This window comes from Gavialis gangeticus, unplaced genomic scaffold, assembly GCF_001723915.1.
Source record: "Gavialis gangeticus isolate Ggan-Ray unplaced genomic scaffold, GavGan_comp1, whole genome shotgun sequence".
Lineage (NCBI taxonomy): Eukaryota > Metazoa > Chordata > Crocodylia > Gavialidae > Gavialis > Gavialis gangeticus.
The window spans coordinates 177,949,260-177,968,359 of record NW_017728992.1 but is presented as its reverse complement, the minus strand read 5'-3'; the positions used below and the strand labels follow the sequence as shown (position 1 = coordinate 177,968,359).

The 19,100-nt window shown below is 40.1% G+C and overlaps 1 protein-coding gene across 5 annotated transcripts in view; it reads left to right on the top strand.

Moving 5' to 3' along the window:
• Positions 1 to 19,100, top strand: part of TRPS1 (transcriptional repressor GATA binding 1) — a 340,381-nt gene that overhangs the window by 149,978 nt on the left and 171,303 nt on the right. The window lies entirely within an intron of this gene.

Below are 19,100 nucleotides of genomic sequence, written 5' to 3'. Positions count from 1 at the left end.
TATATATATAAAAAATGTGGACCAGAGGCATAAAAAAAATACATAGAGAGAATAAACTTTTGTAAACTCTAGTCTATTTAATCAGATGCTGTGAAAGGACAGCACAGACCTGTGTATAAAGTGTAGTGATTTGAATACCAAAGGAACATAGCAATCCCTTTGCTCCTACAGATTCTTTGCTTATATGCCTCTTCCAGCACTGTTCTCCTTCCCTCTTCATCTCCCTCCTCCATTTTGTATTCAAATCACTCACTTCACTTTATACCCTGCTCTATGCTGTCCTTTTACAGCATCTGATGAAGTGAACTTAAGTTCACAGATGCTTATGCTCTCTATATATCTTATTTAGTTTGTTAGTCTGTTAGGTACCTTCTGCCTGACTTGAGACTAGTATGGCTAATTTACTTCTCTGCCAATAAAACAAAGACTACCGTTGGATTAGTTAGCTCTGTAAATCTTGTGTGGAAATCAAGGCATTTGATAACCAGTTTTAGTACTAGAAAGTTATGAAAAATACAAATGATCTTGGTGAAGTGAGTGGAGCTATTTGTAGTCTTGTGCCGAAGGACTGCAGAATTGCACCCCAACTCTGTAAATCATGGACAGTTTTCTCAGACTGGAGAATTTATTTTTTCTCACAGTGATATAGTTAAGTTCAACTGCTTGAAAGGCTAGAAGTCCATCCAGTCCAAGAAAGAAGACACCACAAATCTGACCCTTGTTACACTTTTCTAAAAGAAGTAATTTTCAAATCACTTAGCAAAAGATGATACTGTTTACCAGTCTGAACGTCAAGCTCTATCTAACTTCAGTGACTGCCTGACTGCTTCGTGTCACAACTATTAAAACTGGAGAAGCCCTGTAGGAAAATAGAATTTAGACAAGTAAATAAATTGGCTTGTTCAGTTCACTAGACAGCTCTGAATACCATACCCTTCAAAGAATAATAACACTGTTCAACTACCACATAAAAGTTCTTTTAAAAATACATTTCCAGGTGCTTTGTTCTGAAATTCTTACTAACCTAATTTTGGGATTAAGAACTCCACCCTTTAGCAGTCTCCACCTGAATGCCACGTCTGGGAGTTGGAATTTTTCCTTCCTATAACTTGTTGCATCTTAACATTTTCAAGTAATTTTTAGGCAGGTTTTATCCCATTTAAATCCTCCTACACCAAATGGTGTGCAAATGTTATATATAACTAGACTTCAGCTTTGTTCAGAGCAGTGTCCCAAAATTGAGATGTTAAGCTGAACGTCCCAGTCGTCCCCCAAATTCTGGCAAAATGAGACAGAAATAACCACAAGAACATGCATTCCCATAGGAGATTGGAACTTCTGCTTATAACCACAGGCTAGGACCAGGAATTAAGCACAGAGATGAATAGGAACAATCCTTGTAAATAGCTGCTTTTTTTTGGTTGTTTATTTTTTGGTTTTGGGTTTTTTTGTAACTTCACAGAAAGTTCAGCTTGGGTTCAGTTCCAATTTTTGGTTGAAATTTCAGTAGACTCTTCATTTTATCCAAAGGATTTTGCCTATCCTGGGATAGAACTACATTAAATTCCACTTCAAGTTACTTGGTAATAAATTTTCTGTTTTGATGGATCTTACAGAACATACAGTACTTTGCAAACATTAACTAATACTCAGAATATCCTTGTAAGATCATTAAATAGTATCTTTAGTTTGCAAACAGGGAAGCTGAAATGCATAAGTTATATGTCTTGTCAGAATAGTACAAACTATTTTCGGTGTCAGAACTGGTGTTAGCACTCAGCTTTTCCTTTTAAGTACTATAATCAGAAAAGCATACAGGACTTTTATAAGTAAACGACATTTTAAATTGATAGAACTATTTTTTCTCTCTCTGGGTCTACGTGTGCAGTTTAATGCAAAGTAATATTGCTCCAGGGTATATTGCTCTTAGGCATGCCTTTTGAATGTATGCATGGAATCAAGCTGGGTTGGAGCAGCTCTGGCTGGCAGGGGGTGACAGCTTGCCAGCCCAGAGCTGCTCCTCTACAGCTCAAGGTGCTGCAGCAGACTTGGCTGGGGCATGAGGGTGCTCCAGTCTGGGGCTGTCTGGCAGGCAGCCCCCTGCATCGAAGCACCCTTGTGCCCCAACTAGCTGGGGCAGTGTCTACACATGTGCTGCCTTGTTGTAAAAAAACTCTGCAGCAGGATAGTATTTGTATTTGCAGGTACTATCCTGCTGCAGAATTAATTAGTTTAATAGGGGCACATGTGAAGATGTGCAGTTAATTACTGTGGAGCTAATTAGTGTCCTCTGCAGTAAACAACTCGGGTAGCTGTTCCTGCCAATGACCAAACACATGCATCAGGATTATACATATAATATATATTAGGCTTTTTTTCAAAAGAAGTGTGCATGTTATTGGTGGCTTGTTTGATGCATGGGAGTAGAATTCCCATTTCACTATCATAAATCTATAAAAGGAAAGTGTTAAAACATTGAACCATGCTGTCAAAGGATTTTTTTTTTCAATGCTATACTTCATCTTTTTGTAATTCCCCTTAAGACACTTGATTGTAACATTTTCATCCTACTTATTGTGTCATATCCTGTACAGTAAACACTGCTTTTAACAAAAATGAAATGTTTGCCTCCTCTTTCATGCAGTAGTACCATCTAAAGAAGTAATGTTCAATTGATTTTTACTTCAACGCCTTACTAATTTCTAGCTTTAATATTGTTTAAAATGAAGGCCCTAAATTTTTTCTCTCTCTCAATGTAGAGAAGCTCTTACAAATGTGACGAGCTGGAAAGCCACCTCCTGATGGAGACACTGAGCCTCATCCTGCTCTCAACTAAGTCAGTGTGTTGCATGTGTTGAGTTTTGTTTATTGACCTTTGTTGAAGGAGGATAGGGGCCAGATGGCTCTAAGTATGCTATGGACTGCTTCCGTTCATCTCAATAGGTGTCATTTCTCGAGACTAGCATTGATAATTTATGCATTACATTATTTCACTATGTTTCTGTTCACAAAATGGATTCAGGGGTTGAGTAGAATATCCTAGAGATCTGTCTTTCTAATATGGAGATCAGACTGGCCATGGGGGAAAAAATCTTCAAGATTTAGCTCCAGCCATCAGAGTATACACACATTAATTTTCTAGGTTCTACAATTATAGACTCCAATCAACAACAAAAAACTATGACTGTGCTCCATTATAAGCATATGAATAGATGCATTGACTTCAGTGGGACCTGTCATGATTTCAAGTCAGGTATACTCTTAATGGTTCTGTAACCCAAGTATCTGTTACTTTTTCAAGAATGCAATGATAGATTTTGTTTTATGAGGAGATATTTAAATTACTAAGAATGTTTCTTGCCAAATAATACTAACATTTGTGGCCAATCAAATTTTGGACTATAACTGCTTAACTACCATCTTAACAGATTTCTTTTTAATAGAACACCAGAAACAGCGTGGACTTTGAGAGCATCTTTAAGGCAGCACACCTTTCTTCTGAAACAGGGACGAGGCTGCAGTTAGGCCAAATGCATCCCTGTGATAACCGCGGTGAAGCTGGCGGTATTGCAGAAGTTGATGGTGTTCCATCCAATGTAGCTAATACAGTGTTTAAGGAAAGAAACTTTTTTTTCCAGTGGGGGATCACATCAAAAGGCCTTTGAGGTACTGTAAATGAAAAAAAAAATCCATTGCTTTTCATAGATTCATAGACTGTAAGGCCAGAAGGGACCTTGCAAGAGGGTTGGGTCCAGCCTCCTGTACCAAGCAGGAAAGATAACTGGGGGTCAGGTGACCCCAGCAAGGTGACAGTCTAGTCTCGTTTTGAACATTTCCAGGGTAGGTGATTGCACTGCCCAGGGAGGGAGCGTATTCTACAGTCTGGACACCCTGACTGTGAAGACGTTTTTTCTAATGTTGAGCCTGCATCGGTCTTACAGGAGTTTGTGGCTATTACTCCTAGTTTTCCCCTCAGGTGCCCTGGTGAACAGCTCACCAAGTCCTTGATGTACTCCCCTAGTGCAGCAGTAAGCTGCTACCAGGTCTCCCCCCAGCCGTCTTTTCTTCAAGCTGAAGAGTCCCAGATCCCTCAGCCTTTCCTCGTATGGCTTGCCATGTAAGACTCTGATCATATGGGTGGATCTTCTTTGAACTCTCTCAAGCTTATCCATGTCCTTGTTAAAGTGTGGTGCCCAGAACTGGACTCCAGTACTTCAGCTGCGGTCTCACCAGTGCTGAGTAGAGCAGCAGAATCACCTACTTGGTTTTGCTGGAGATGCATCGATTGATGCAGGCCAGAGTATTATTTGCCCTGCTGGCTACAGCAGTGCAGTGCTGGCTCATATTCATACCATGGTCTATTATTACCACAGTAGGTTCTGGATCACAGTAGGTTTGGATCTTTCAATAGGCTTTGGACCAGCCTCTAAACTAAGAACAGTCCATCCACTCATAATGCTTTAGTCTTTAGCATTGTCTCTGTTAAATACCTTATGTCCAGCTAACAGTTTAGAAGTCGGTAAAAGTAAAAGTAAAAATATTGTAAATCAGGAAATATTGCTGACAGTTCAGAAATGAAATATAGTTCCGTGCCAGATAGCGATCAAAAGTTACATTTTGCTTAATAAATGCTGCACTATTTAAAAAGCAAAAATAATTATAGCGATTAGTTAACAGTACCAAATAAAATGCACATTTAAAATTAACCTGACAGAGCATTTTTGTGTCAGTCTGACTGATGTGTACAGTCCATTCTTTTAAAATTCAGGGCAGCTTATTTGAATTGTAAATTGGCACCACATTCATGCTGAAGTCTTATTGTGTGGTAGTGTGACAAATTACAAATGGAATATTGGCTGAGCTTCCATTTCTTGCATTTCTTTTCTAGTTTCTGTTGCTATTATCATTAATCTGTTTTACAGATTCTCTATAGCGGATGGTTCTGGACATGGAAAGTACATTACATTTCATTGTTGGCTATAGCAGGACTCTGTGTGGCTTCCTTGACCTGTGACTTTTCCTATTGGTTGTAATTCAGTACAGTTGCTACTAGTTTTGTGTCATGCTGTGTGTGGAGATTCTGGCATAGTTTACGCCTGACAGTTCATTTCATAAGTATTGGATTACAGAGCTTTTAGTAAATTGTATCAGGAATATTTTAAGAAGGGGGGATGGAATGTGGTCATTTAAAAAAAAAAAGCACATACAAATAAATCTTGAAAATTCTTCTATCAGGAGTGAAGGGAATTCTCCTTTTAAAGTACTAGATGAACATTAAAGAATGTTGGAGATGATTAAATGTAGTGATGTAATGTGCTAGAAAGCATTGTTTAACTCCTTTGCAATTTACCATTTGGAGTTTCATCCATTAGAAAAAAGAAGAGGAGCTAGCTACTTTAGTTTATTTTTGTTTCCCACCAGCATAGGCATAACTGCATTGAGGTGGAGGGGGGAGAGGGGCAGGCAGAAGGGTGATACAAATTGTATGGCTCGTATTGTGGCAGAGATTATTAGACTAATGCTCAAGGTACAAAACCAGAAAGAATATGGTACATGTGTGATGGTGCAGTGTGAGAGTGAGAGAGGCATAATTTTAAAGCATATGGAAAGGGACAGAATCAATTAGAGTTTGCAGTTCTTTTTGCTCTCTTGCCTCCTGTTTTTCCTATCAGTTCATTTCACTTGTTCCCTCCTAACGATAGTCTTTTAACACCAGACACTTCCTACTAGAGCATAAAGTGACAAATTTATGCCAGCTCACTGCAGTTTTGCAATGTGTTCTGTGAGTCACAAAGGAAATAAGCTTCTGGCTATTTTAAGTTTCTTTTGTTCTGCTTGTATCTATTGCTGTCAATGGTTTCTTTCATGCATTTCTTACATTTAGCAAGCTCCTCTGGTACCCCAGTATGCTATGTACTTTTTGTATAAAATAGCTATATCTATGTTGTAGCTACTAGGTTTCTAGTTTTAAATTTGCAAGCTACCAAGCTCATACCCTAATTGAATATAAGCTAAACAGGGAATACTTCTTTTTGACTTTTCTTTTATGCCATCTGTTGTATTCATTTGTGGCAGCGTGAGGACTAGGTGGTAGACTAAGCAAATTACAGTGTTGTTTTTACATTTTGGTTGTAACTAGAGCAAGATACCCACAGTCCTCATGTCCGAGCTTTCAATTGGCTAACTATTTTCTCTTCAAGATGTAAGTAGACGGATTAGTATGAGAGGCTTGAACTTCTACTGGTTAGATTGGAGGACTGTAAGGACTAAATATTATTTTCCAAGGTACATCTCTCACTAACTATGGGACCTTTATGTGAGCACTTTAATAGCTGAGTGCCTCAATCTGCCTGGCTGAACAAGATGCATTTTTCTTACATTCCTCATGGGATTGTTTGCAAGGAGCTTAGCATTGTACAGTGAAAAGAATTAAAAGACGTTCTAAATCTTAGGGTGAAAATTAAGTGTACAGACCAGATCCACACCTCTGAAAATTGGCATAGTTCCATTGAAATCTTTCTGTATTATATGAGGTGAGATTCTATTCCAGTTTAATGTAGCCCAATGTACTATGATTTGCAGACAATGTTTAGAAATTATTTTGTATGAGTGGGCTGTTCTCATGCTTCTCTGTTGGAATTCCTGACTCTTTACTTGTCACTGTTCCAATATATTCCAAGTTTTTAAATGTTTTTATGCCTGCTATGGTTTTAAACAAAGACATGGAAGTATCTAATAGATTAAAGCACAAGTCTGGTGACACGGTTCACCGAACTAATACTTTAATCTGTGAGACCCTAAGATCAAGTGGACTCGATTTCAAGTCCTGCCAGCCTCAATTTAGTCAACACTACTAGTCCAGGTATTGAGAGGTACATGTCAGAGTTTGGATTCTGCAGGTGTTTGTTGTTGCAGAACCACTGAAAGCACCATAGAAATACGCTTGCCTGGATTAAGAAGGCTGCAGATCCTGATGTTTAACTCAGCGAGGACCATTGGTAGATTTCTCTTTTAAAAGCAATAAAATCAAAGATTAAGATTGCTTATTATCACAGCATTTATATTTCCAATCCTGTAATAGGAGGCTCATGAGGTTATAGTTTGCTATTGCTCACCCTAAAATTTTCTCTTTGATTTTTCTTTTTAAATCAACCTACAACAACATGGCTCCGAAGTTAACTAAATAACTAGTTTCATCATGCGCATTAGGTTAAAGGCAGTCCTATAAAACAATATAGATGTTCATATGGTTGGTTATACCTAGGTATTTAATCCAAGGTAGGCTTGGATGTAGACCACCTTTTTATGTAACTTCTGAATCTAAGGACATTTCTGTAATGCAAATAGGTAGCTTCATAAAATTACACTGTAAGTCATTGTTTTGCCTGCTCTGAGAATACATGCAGATACATATTGGTGTATGTGATGCATTTTTCACTTTTATATACTTTATGAAAGTGTACAATTATTTGTATATGTACTCATATGTTTGCTGAATGTGTATGCATGAAAGCAGAGGGGTTTTATGTAATCCTAGCATATCTTACAATATATAAAACTGGAAAACTTTGGCCTTTGCATGGAAATTATTTTTTCTGCAGTTTTGCAGATATCCCTGAAATACCTATTTGACTGTTCACATATTTTTTGAAGCTAATAAAATAATACTTATCTATTTAATGATATACCATATTACTCCCTCTGGGAAAGAGTGATTTTTTTTTTAATACTTTGAAAAGAAATAAACAACAGACTTGTAATTAAGTGTTGCTATTTTAAGTGGAATTGGTTTCACCCATCACCATTTTGTCTATCCATGTCCTCAGCCTGTGAGAGATTGTTTCACATGATGAAAAGTTTAACTTGTCAAGTATAAATTTAGATGTAGAGTCCAGAATATCAAATGCCATGAGTGATAATTATCAGCACCTGGAAATAATTTGTACCAGAAACTTAAGAAAAGAATTCTCTTTTACTACAGATAGGGAGTTTTTAACTTCCCAATCATTGTAGCATTCCCTGGAGCTTACAGTGACATGGCATGTGGTTTATTCCCACCAGTAAACATGGCACCAAGCAATTAGATTGTCATTAGAAGATGAACATTGGCTTTGTAAAATAGGATTAAGATTAAGCCAAGAACAAATGATTAGATAATTTTTGTAGTTCGTAAGTAATGCTATAGCACACTAAGGCCCCTGACAGCCTACTGAAGTCAGTAGCATAGTTTTTACTGGATTTCAGTGGGTTTAGGAGTAGGCCCGAATTCTGTTTTCCCTTTCATTTTGTAGTATCTCTACTCTCAAGAAGTAGGGAAATGCTATTACTTGAATATAAATGTATGTATATTTTAGATGAAAATATTTTCCCTGCCCAAAATACTAGTAAATAGGATTTTGTGTTAGGAGACTAACACAAGTGAGAGAGATGAAATTTTATTCTACTACAGGTTGTTGTCTGACGTGGTTCCTCCACAATTGTTGTTTGGTTGTCCTATGGGCTGCACTAGTAGCCAAAGTTTTTATGTCTCCCATGGCAGAGTTTTGGAGGCAGTGGGTAGTTATGAAAGAGGCATTCTACAGTCTATCTGTGAAGTCACCATGGGCATAACCCAGAGACGAAGGACTAGCATTGTTCTTGCACAACCAGATAAATTTTGTCTTTAATATTTCTCTGTAAATATAATTGTGGCCTGAAACATGTTACTGTTTTGGAAAATCCATATCAATACTACTCAGAGTTGAATTTCCCTGCCACTTTATAGAAGCTGTCATCTTGTGTTTTTTAATTGTAGAAGCATTTGTGCTACATAGAAAAGATATCTGCTGAAATGACTTGAATTTGGGACTTCATCAATTTTAATTGATCTCCAGAATTGATAGGATACAGAAACTATAGGCCTGGTCATGTGAACATTTAATAATATATGCTGCTTTTGCTAAGTGAAAGACCTTTGTTAAAGGGCTATGTGCTTTAGAGGGATTGTACATTTGATTAAGGTATTGAGTATTTACATACCCACTCTTGTAGGACTGGAACGTTTAATCTGCCTGTAATCCTCATCCCTGACTTTTAGAGGTGTTGAGTACCACAGTCATTCAAGAATAGTGAAAATGTATGATATTTTTCAGAACTCATTAAATTGTTACTAGGGTGGGTAATTGGAAAAAGGTGCAGTGTAGAAACAGTTTTGCTCCTCAACAATGTCTTTTGCTTTTCATGTGATTCAGACCAAATTAGTTTGGGATTGTATGGTTTGGACAGTTTTTGAAGTATTTCTGTTGTTGATTTGCCAAATAAATCTCAGTCTTAAAAAAAAAGAAGGAAGAAGGAAAGAGAGAAAAAAGAAAAGGAAAAAAAGCCACGAATAAGAGATTGAATTTGGGAGTGATCTTTCTCTTGTTACATGATGTGAAGCATGTGTGGGAAATGTTTTCATCTTCAGAAGTCATTTGCCCCATGCAGAGAATGCTTGAAATGAAAATAACTTTCCAAATTAAAATAGAATGTGTAGTTTTTTTTATTTACACATGCAAAAACCAGTAATTATTAGCAAAACAGCTTGTTGTATCAATCCTATATTGATTTCCTTCTGCTGGACAAATATTATAAATCTATGACACTATTAGATGAATTTTTAAGGCATCATTATTTCCCTTCAGCAAAAAGCATTGGGTTCTTTTATGTCTTTATGATTTTGTACACATGTACCATATTCATGGAAAAAAAAGGCCCACAATCAAAATAAAAATAATATTTAAGTTTTCTGCTTATAGCTGATATTTGTTAGAACTGATTGGATAACTTTTCATCATACAAAATGTAAGTGGTTTTTTGGCAAAAAGAAATGAAAACAAAATATTTTTGTCTGAAATCTTTTAATATTTTGGAAATATTGTGCTGTCTTACTAGAGTTGCATTTTCAGGTGCCTCAGACTCCTATTATCTTCCATGGCACTAGTTTCTTGAATGGCCATGCTTCCCTGCAAACCCACCACAATGATTGTGGGAAATGTACATTGGCTGGGGAACCATACAAAAGAAGTGTAATGCCTGATGTAGTCTGTTTTGACCAAGCTTATTTTTGTAGGATTAATATTCTCCATACCTTAGTAATTTCACACCTCAGCTCCTGCAGCCTTTTCTTCTCTGACCTTCTTGTTTCCAACTTTGTAGGAAAGCTTATTCACATGAAAGACTGCTGCTAAATTGTATTATTTTCCTTTTGAACCACAAGGACCTTCTTTCCAGATTCATTGGGGTCTTTTCTCCATCTGTCCAGGCTTCTTGTTGTTTTTATAAAAAGAAACAGTAACTTTTTTATTAACTCTAGGTACAAAATAGTGCAAAGAGAAACAAAATATTCCTAGATTTGCTTATATACTTAAGTACATCATAATACGTACAGAATCTGCAGTGTATATTTTAAAGTTGTTATCTGTAAGCCTTCTCAGTCTAAGTACTAAATGTTTTCCCCTCTGAGTCTAACATGTATAAAAATAAATATAATAGTATATGGTTATTATCTGTAACCCTATCAAATCTGGCTGAAGGTTTAGACTTGCTGTACAAAGCTAGGAGATAACTTCAAAAGCAGGAATAGTTTGTAGTTTGGAGAAGCAGTCAACTGAGAGAATTTAAAGATCAAAGCCAGAATATCTGATTTTAATGATGCAGAACATATGGTTCACCAAAAACCTTTTGGATTAAAAAACTTAATGTAATCAAAGAGAATTCAACTCTTTGTTTGGACCTAAAAGCAATATGTTGAAGCACAATATGCAGTATCTCTAGATTGTGACTGGGGCAGTATTTTAGTAATCACATGTTTTAAAAGAGAGTTACGACAAAGTTAAGAGACATGCACTAGAGAACTTTATTTTGAAGACCTGAAATATTCTTTGTTGAAGAGTCCTCAAGAATCTTGAATAGGACTGTTTTGATGAAGAGACTGCGGGTGAGGATAGACATAAAAAGCAGGATTGTTCTCTGGGAACTTGATTAGCTTTTTCAATAATTGAGAAGCTAGGAATTCCTCTAGAGAGTTTTTGATTTACAATGAATTCAGAAAGGAACAGATAAAGGAATACAGAAATGACTCTGGGGGGTGAGAAAAGATGCCCAAGGGTTGGAAAAATTTGTCCTTTTACTGAGTTTTGATAAAGGAGATAAAATATGCCCCAAGCCTGGACAAAGTAGCTCTCATAAGATCAAAGTGTAGATGAAAAGCAGAGATGATATCTGATTTCTGGGTCTTGAATAAGCATGATAACTATTTAATGAAGAAGGCTGAGAACTTTCCAAAGCCTCTTGAAGGGTGAGGGTGTTTTTCTGCAGTAGGTTTGGATCAGCCCTTCTCAGTGAAGGGAAAAGAAGGAACCTTGACAATGAATTGAAGCACAAAAACAAGGAGTTATTGCAATATCAGTGGGCGCTGACAGATGTGGGGCGGGGAGGGGGGGGGAGTCCTTTACCAGAAGAAGCAGCATGTTAGTTTGACCCAGCTCTGCAGCTTCTGTATAGAACGGGTGCTTCAGCCGGGCTTTTCAGAGCTTTCATGTAAAGCTGATTCAATTTAACATAAAGTGCCATTTTTTTGTTACATCTGTAAACAGCCAGTAATATTACTTAATACTTATGAAAGCACTCTGAAGACACAAATCTCATGTTTCTTGTTCCCCAGAATTCTGTTTTTATATTAAATTTGCATATAATCTAAAACCTTGAAAAAGACTGTCCTATTGAGATGTCCAATTATTTTGGTTTGCCACCATCATTACTACTTCTTTTTCTGCCTTCCTCACAGAGACTATTTTTCCTTTCTCTATGTATTGCCATTTATTGTCTTGGTCTTCTCTTATATCTCACTTTTTTGTGACACTGTTCCCCATGTGGCCTAGGACAAAAGGGAATGCCTCCAGAAGGTAATACTTTTCAGAGTTCAGAATTTTAAAGCTTGAGTATGATTGGTCAAGACCCTAAACTGCTGTAAATTGGTACAGCTCCCTTGATCTCATTGGAGGCATGCAGATTTATACTAATTTTGAGGATCCAGCTTTGTAACTTCTGAATTATATAAATGAAGACTAGAATGGCTACATTACCTGTAGTTTCATGTTTTATTTTTAAATACTTTACAATGATTGAGGGTGTGAAACCTGTCAAAGTAATTAAAAATCTTCAACGCTCTATGGAAGTCTTTTGCTGATGGAGGTAGTTAGAAGATCATTTCCTTGGGTAAGCATTTCCTTATGCTGTATTTTATATGACTTTCAGGTTAAGGCAGTGGCAAAGCCATTATCAGTCGTAACCCCTTACTCTGGATTACTCTGCATCAGCTCTTTTGAACTAGCTCAGTTTTAAACTAAACGTGTATAAACGTAATGAGGGAGCGAGATGCAGAATATTTCTTTCTGCTTAATAATTTAGCATCAATACATTTGTGACACTGCTGATAGTGTTTGAACAGTATAGACATCATGAACATTTTAGAGAGAAGCTTAGTACTAAAGGTTTTATGTAACAGAATATCTGAGTTACTACATTTGCCCCTCTGCTCTTCATCTTTGATGTTATTGCAAGTGAGAGACATTATCATACAGTTGGATATGAGTGCTGTCATTTTTAGCGGCTATGACATTAGAGTGGAGTTGCACTGTTTTGGAAGCACAAGATAATTGTCAGTAAATCATTTTTTCTCATTGATGGGGTGTTGGTCACTTCAGATGATACCTGCATTTATTAGAATGATTTGCATTTTTGTACTGCCTGGGATTCTGCCTGAGACAATGATTCTGCAACTGGTTCCAAGGTTGTCTCCTGTGAAGCTCCACATGGTTCCAGGACCAAAGTGTAGGACCAGGGACTCGGAATATACTAATACAGAAGTTATAAATACATCCCTTTCTTCTCCTTCCATTTTCTATATAAACCTTTTGTAAACTGTGACCGAGTCTTCTAGAGTAAACAGGTAGAAACAACAGCTCTTTAACCCTTGAATCAGAACATTAATATTTTGTTAACATCTTTTTGGAAGACACCATGTGGTAGGGCTCCCCAGCTTCTAAGCAGCTACAGGCCACATCAGTGGGGGTGGCACATCATGCGTGACCCACCAGTCCCCCAGGCTGCATCCTGCCCTTCCCTATGGGCACCTCCCCATTGCTGCATTGTGGCAGCACTCTGGCCTCCCCCTCAGCTCTCTCTCCATGGGCTCCCTTCACTGCTGTCTGGGGAGGAGGTAGGAACTGGAAGCTGGAGAAGAAAAGGGGATCTTGCAGGCCTTGGCTACTGCTGCAGCTACTGGGGATCTTGGATGCCTGGGTAACTGCTGCATTTTCAAGTGGAGTAATGAGGGGAGCAGTGGTTGGGTGGGACCCCAGGGGCTGTAAACTAACCCTTCATGAGCTGCATGTGGCCTGTGGGCTGCAAGTTGTCCAGTCCTGTCATATGGAACTGCCTGTTCAGCGCCCTACGGTTGTGTTATGTGCTTGTTACAAAGGGAACCAGAAGTGCCTGGCTTATGTAATGTGGCTTTCCAGCTCAGGCCTGTCCAATAATTGGCAGCCTGTGGGGGATATGCAGCCCCCGAAGGCTTAGCATGCAGCCCGCGGGCTCCCAGAATGACTGCCACTGCTCCTCCTCCTGGGTTCTTTGGGCTCCCCAGCCTCCTCTTGTTTCTACGTCTTGTCCCCCCTGCTCCTGGGAGAGGTAAGGCACTGGGGGAGGGGGTCAGAGTGCCCTTGCGCATACAGCAGAGGAGGGGGCCAGGCTGCACGCTGCACGCAAGCAAGGCTGGAACCAAGCTGCCTGTAGTGCAGGTGGGTGTGTGGTCAAGAGGGGAAGAAGATGCTGCACATGCAGCAGGGGCAGCCAACCTGCCCGCTCGACTGGAGAGGGCAGACTGCCTGTGCAGCACTCATGGTAGGGAGGAGAAGGGGTGCAGTCCAGGCTGCTTGAGTGGCACATGTGGGTGTGGGTGGGGGGAGAGAGAGAAGGTCTGCCCAAATTGTACACATAATGGAGGAGAAATGCTAGGCTACACATGTGGTGGGAGAGAGCCTGGGAGGGAGACTACCCGCATGGTGAGCAGCCCTCAGCCTGCACCTTGTGGGGGCCCCAGGAATGTGGTGTGTGGCTCTCAGGTACCTGGGATTTGGACAGCCCCGATCCTCTAAACAGAGTGACAGTTGCCAGGATTTTTTGTCCACTGCTTGGTGGCACATAGAATCATCTACAATTGCAGGTGACCGCATACTCAGAATACTGCCTGTCCTCCATCTAGCATCTCTCTTAATATTGGAAGTTAGGTACCTGCAGGCACTGATTTCCTACTTAGTCATTCAGGCCAGGTCCAGACATTATACACTTTATCAGGGTAAGTGATCGGAAACTGGTCTATACCAGTAACCAAACAGAAGTTTGGCACACAAAACCAGTCTATACCCAAAGAAGAACACAAGGTTGGTGCACACAGACTGGTTTAAAAATGGCAGAACCTGGTCTAAGATTTGTGTCCCAAATATTTACCGAAAGGGCAAATATGAGTTCTGTTCATTACCAATCTATGCTGTGCCATTTACAGAAAACCACATAACTTAGATGTATTTCACCTCAGACTTTTTGAATGTCTGTAGCTAGCCTTATTGTTTGCTTTCCAAGACAGTTTTCCATAAACAAAACGAAAAGCCAAAATGTTCACGGATAGGTGCCTAAGTATGGACTTTAGTGGGGAGATTTCCAGAGGCACAAATTCAAATTAGATGGGCGTGCTTTTGAAAATCCTCCTCCCCAGCCACACAAAAGCATACTAAGGAGATGATGCCTGTACGTCAATAGACAGGTGTGAGTGCAGCTTGTAGACACTCAAGCTTGTTTAAAGTTAGGTGACCATATGTCCCGGATTAGCCGGGACAGTTTCAGGTTTTGGAGGCCAGTTCTGGCCGGCTAGTGAAAATTAAAACTAGGATCCTGGACATGTGGCAGGAGGTGGAGTGGCAGAAGTTGTGAAATAGGAAGCCCCGGCAGACAGCAAAAATTGCCCTAAAATAAGTTAGCTTCTTTAATGGAATGACTATTAAAAAGGGAATTGTTAACACCTGTGCAGAAAACAGTGGATTATTAATGGACCATTGACTGCTTAGCTGCCTTAATAGTAATACCAGTGGTGCCCTACTCCGGCCTCTGCTAAGAGTGGGGGGGCAGTGTTCCAGATTTTACATTGTCCAATATGGTCACCCTATTTAAAGATAACTAGCTGAGATACTCAGAGAACCTAATGTGCACAGAACTCCTTGCTGCGGTGCTGACAGCTCTAGATCTGCCTATCTAGAGTCCTGGGTGGAATTATATAACTTGCTGCCAGGGCTGCCCTGAATTTGACACTCAAGCCAGATAATTTAAAGCTGCTTGATTATGCCTGTGCCAGCCTTTGTCGCCTTCTTAATTACTGTGAATATATACCGTTATGTGTCCCATAAAGCAGTGTGATTTTCAAAAATCCCGAGTGAGTTTTCAGTCAATGCAGCCTACAATAGGACCTGCTGAACACCTTTGAAAATCTAGCTGTGTATTTAGATGACTGACTATTATGAACCTCACTTTGTCACATCCTCCTGTCAAGGCTTCCTACAGTAAAAAATAAAGATAAAGTAATGAAAGATAACATACTTTAATACTTCTAAACCTATTGCTAAAAATATTGTTACATCCTCTATAAACATGAAGTGCCCAATGCAGATGTTTAAAGAGTATGAATCAGTATTATTCTCTTTGGTTCTCTCTCTAATGCAGCCATTAGACAGAGTTTCAGGTTGAGACTTTTTTCCTTCTAAACAATCCCCACTTCTCATGAGGAGAAACTTGCCCATAATATGGGCTTGTCTATACAAAAAAGATTGCCTGCTTTCACTATTTTGGTGTAGTCAATGATACAACCATCTAATGTCAATGCTTTATAAGCAAGGTCATGCTGATATAGCTATTCCTTTAAGACAGTGGTTATTAAACTTTTCAGACACAAGGTACCTCTGTTAAACTCAAGACACCCTCTAGAAAAAAGCCCCTTATAATTAGATACAAGGAAATCTCACAAAATACATTGTCAGCCAACACTCAGCATGACTATAAAACACATGGCCCACATTGAGCAAATCTGCTGATGAGAACCTACCACAAAAGTTAGTGCACCCCATCTGAATAAGAAATATAGTAGTGCCAATTAAGTGCTGTCCCCCTCATCACTGACTCTTTTAAATCATGGTGAGCCACAACATTGCATACTCAGAATCCCTCTGTTGGCTGCTCTCTCAACCTGCCACATATTATTACTGTGGCCCTGCCCTCCATGAGGTGAAGCCTGTCAGGTTGCTGTCATCTCATCTTCACATAAATTTTTGGAGGATCCCAGGAGTCTGGTTGCAGTCATGTATCTGGACATACTGAGCAGTACTGAGCTGCAGCATTGTGGATGGCGGGGCAACACTAATTATATGTGCCAGGCTGAGAGAGGACACAATAGAGGGATTCTGGGTGAACTGTATGAAGTGTTCTAGCTCATTATGTGTGCATCTACACATGCTATTATTGTGCAGCAGTAAACTCTGGCGCATATCACATTGGAGTTTTGCTGCTGGGCACTGTATTTACACATGCACATGGGGGGGTCAGCTTGCCAGCCCAGGGCTGCTCTGACTCGGCTCAGTGTGCAGCAGAGGGGCTGGCTGGTGCTCCAGTGCAGGGCTTGGCAGCGGGCAACCCCCACAATGAAGCACCCTCCTGCCCCAGCTATATGCATTGTTGCAGAGTACATATGCATTGCTGTAGAGTAAAAAATTCTGCCATAGGATACTACTTGTATTTACAAGTACTAACCTGTGGTGGAGTTAATTAGTTTTCCCCATCCTAAAAGCATTGTACATGTAGATGCCAATACATTTACTGCAGAGCTAATTGGGCAATTCCGCAGTAAATGTCTCATGTAGATGCGCTCCATGGCTTGAAATGCTGTTGATTCTGGGGGGGCCCAGCCCAGTGAACTGTGTGGCAAATCATGAGCCTTTTGGCTTTGGACTAATACCAGGCATAGTTTACCTGGCAGGGGAGATACCATGATCTCACTCTTTTAGCTAAGATTAAGTGAGACTAGGTACATCTGAACCCCAAGGCCTCCGGGGCTTGGGCTTGCATGTAGGATGCCTGCTTGGATTTGGGGAGTATCCAAAGTCCCAGACCAATGGGTCTAGGAGGGAAGATACTTGCCTTGTGGTAGAGCCACACAGACTTGCCAGGTGAACTCTGCTTAGTTGAATTTTGGACTACTGAGCTTTGCATAATTGTATCTGGAACTGATTTGGCTCTTGAAATTAAATACAAAAAAATACTGGATTGCCAAAATGCTGCTCAAAATTGTATTTATGAAGTACCTGTGCTAAAACTTGTAGCAGTTTTAAAAAAAAAGCAACACACATCAATTCTGGGTGAACTAAATCTATGTGTGCTATATACAAATTGCGACAGCTATGTTTATTTTCAAAGTTTTTGCTTTCAAATTTCGGGGGCTGACAGTAAGGAGAGGGGGAAGGGGCCAACAGGGATAAAAGTTGGAGGAAAGTAGAGATCAAAGGGCTATGTGATCTCCAGATTTATTTTCCCCACTGTAGCAGTGGGAGATGGAAAAATATAGGGCAAGCCTCCAATAATTAGGTTCTATAGGTGGAAAATTATAACAAATTTATAAGTTTTCCATATATAGAATCTTATTTGGGGATTGATTTATAATCAGGGTCATCTTCAAGTCAAGTAAATATATAATTTTATGTTCAGTTTAATAGATTTAATAGATTTCTTAGACATTAGGGCTGGAAGGGACCTTGGAAGATCGTTGAGTCCAGCCCTCTGCCCGAGGGGCAGGAAGTCAGTAGGGGTCATAGGATCCCAGCAAGATAAGCATCCAAATTTCTCTTGAAGGAGTTCAGTGTGGGTGCCTGAACCACCTCCGATGGCAGGCTATTCCAGACCTTGGGGGCTTGGACAGTAAAGAAATTCTTCCTTATGTCCAGCCTGAAACAGTCTTGCTGGAGTTTATAACCGTTCGACCATATCATCCCTTGGGGCGCTCTGGTGAACAATCGTTCCCCCAGATCCTGGTGAACACACCTGATAAACTTATAGGTGGCCATCAGATCAGCCCAGAGCCTGCTGTTTTCCAGGCTAAAGAGCCCCTTAGCTCTCAGCCTGTCATCATGAGGCCTCTGATCATGCACGTGGCTCTTCTCTGGAGTCTCTCAAGCTTCTCCACATCCTTTTGAATTGTGGAGCCCAAAACTGGACGCAATACTCCAGCTGCGGCCTCACCAAGGCCGAGTACAATGGGAGAATGATGTCTCGGGATTTACTTAAGAAGCATCTATGGATGCAAGCCAGCGTTTTGCTCAATTTACTAGCTGCAGCATCACATTGAAGGCTCATGTTCATCTTGTGGTCAATCATGACCCCCAAGTCCTTTTCATCCGTAGTGCTAGTCAGCGTAGCGCTGCTGAGCCTATAAGGATGCTGCAGGTTTTTCCTCCCAAGGTGGAGAACCTTTCATTTTTCAGTGTTAACACCATCAGGTTCTCCTCCACCCATTTTCTGAGCCTGTCAAGGTCAGCCTGGATCACCCTCCTGTCCTCAGGTGTGGATGCTTTACCCCAGAGTTTGGTAACATCAGTGAACTTGGCCAGTCTGCTTCCGACTCCAATGTCCACATCATTAATGAAAATGTTGAACAGTACAGGTCCAAGGACAGAGCCTTGAGGGGACCCCACTGGTCACAGGGCACCGTGATGATTGACTTCCATCAACCACCACCCTCTGGGTCTGACCACCGAGCTAGTTCCCTGGCGAGTGGATCGTGGTGGACCCGAGGCCACAGTTGGCCAGTTTTGCCAAGAGGTGATCATGGGATACCAGATCGAAGGGTTTTTTGAAGTCAATATATATGACATCAGTCTCCTCTCCCTTGTCCAGGTGATAAGCCACCGGGTCATAGAAGGTAATGAGATTGGTCAAGTAAGATCTACTTGCAACAAACCCATGCTGGGTATCCCTCAGGATATTGC